The sequence below is a fragment of the Echinococcus granulosus genome (genome assembly GCF_000524195.1).
Source record: "Echinococcus granulosus chromosome Unknown EG_S00054, whole genome shotgun sequence".
In the NCBI taxonomy this organism is placed as follows: domain Eukaryota; kingdom Metazoa; phylum Platyhelminthes; class Cestoda; order Cyclophyllidea; family Taeniidae; genus Echinococcus; species Echinococcus granulosus.
The window spans coordinates 510,282-512,390 of record NW_020170434.1 but is presented as its reverse complement, the minus strand read 5'-3'; positions in this window follow the sequence as shown (position 1 = coordinate 512,390).

Genomic DNA, 2,109 nt, shown 5'->3' with positions numbered 1-2,109 from the left:
CAGAAAGTAGTTAAGCAGTATGTCTACTGGTAAAGTAGCACAATGGGCTGATCACTGTGGGGAGCATGGCAAGTGCAATTGTTTGAGGTACCTCACCCATGTGTCCATCCCCATCTTGATGACAGACGGCTTTGTCACGTTGACAAAAATTGTCCCACCCAACCACCGATTGTGTCAACCCAACGTCGCCGATGCAGACGTCACCGTCCATCTGGAATATACTCGGAGATTTGTTAAGCACTCTACAGAAGCGTGTTATGCCATGGGACTATGGCTGTGGTGAACAAACTGGGCCGGCCTCGTATTGACAAGTCGACAGTTAATTTGTGCTCTGTCATGCAATCATTCGGTGACGACGAGAGTTGCCTCTTTCCCTCGTCACTTCATATCCGCTCATTTGAGTGTATTGACGAGCCTCTTCGCTTGGTTTGTCGATTGAAGTTGAGAGGACAGCAGGCGAGTGTGTGTAATGGCATGTTGACGATAGTATTAGTGGAAATAATGCAGATCTAAGCAGCCCTTCGTCTCTGTGAACTATAAAAAACCTGTTATTAAGGTATCTAGAGCCCCATTTTGGTTGACGAGTGGGCACAACACATGTGGTTCCATGGTGGTATTCACATGTGAAGGCTTTGAAAGACATGCAGCAAAACGAGTATGAGACGTGATTGAGTAATGTGTTGGAAGGGTACAGACCACTGGAGTTGTGCGGACAGCTTCAGTTGCCCATCATCAACGCTAATGGCCATTCTAGTGATCGAGTTGACCAGTAAATGCTATTGTACAGGTTACCAGACCGTTTAATTCATGAAACAATCGCATTGTATTGCTCTCAAATCATGGTGAAAAACCACTATCTTATGAGCAATGCCGTCTATTTGAGACGGGGCAAATTTTGGAGGATCAAAGGAGATGGTTTGAACCTTCGCATGTGTTAACAAGTCCATCGACCTGAGCAGTAGGAAAAATGGGTGAATGGGCAAATTAATGTTGGGTTGGTGCTTCAAGGTAAAACGTATGCACCTGCTTGTGCTGTGGATGACGCGATATTCAAATCATACATGCATCACACTTTAAATCATCACCCCAGCATCCGTTTACCCATCCATTCGTTTGTCCCACTGCTCAGGCTGACAGAGTTGTTACTACACTAGATGGCTTATAACTCTCTCTGTTGGGCCAATTACATTGGCCCAGCCTCTAATAGATGGCATTGCTAATGAGGTAGTGGCTTTCCACCATGATTTGAGGGCAAAACAGCTCATTTGAATCATGGTTTAGACGGTCTCATAACCTGTACAATAGCATTTAGCGGTCAACCCGAATACAAGAGTGGCCACTAGTATTGATGATTGACAATTGAAGCTGCCAGCATAAGTTCAGTGGTCTGTATTATTCCAATACACATTACTCAATACCGTCTCGTGCTCACTTTGTCAGACGGCTTTTAACACCGTCAGCAATGGCTTTCGTGGTCTTTTTGAGGACCACCAAGAAACTACATGTACTGAGCCGTATTGTCAGCCAACATGGGCTTCTAGAGAGCCTGATTATGTTTTTAATTTTGCAGAGACGTGGAGCTCGTTCATCATGTGCTATTTCTACAAACACTACTGTCAACATGCTAATGCACACATTCACTTTCTATCCCTTTAACTTCAATCAAACAATTAAGCTGACTGACTTGGCAACATAGTTAAACCAGCAGGAACGAAGTGACGAGGGAAGGACGCGACTGCCCATCCCTACTGTTTCCTTTCGCAGAATGATATAGAAATAAAGCCTGTGCTCAGAGACGGCCGTCGTGCAGCCGAAGTCGCAATGCGCATTAACTTCGTGTTCGTCCTAGAAATTAAGGCCATCAATTTTGATTCTGCGAAAGGAAACAGTAGGGATGGGTGCATCCCCAGTAATTGTAGCTAGTTCTGTATTTAAGGAGCTCCCACGCACATGAGTACCTTTACATTATCTGCAGCGTCCAGATCCTGTGCAGTTCCGCCTCCTTGTCCACTGCTTTCAAATCTTTTGTGTGATAATAAATTCAGGGTTTGTCAAATACTAACCTTCAGGTGGAACTTACCCATCTACAGCACCAGCTTGCCCACTCAT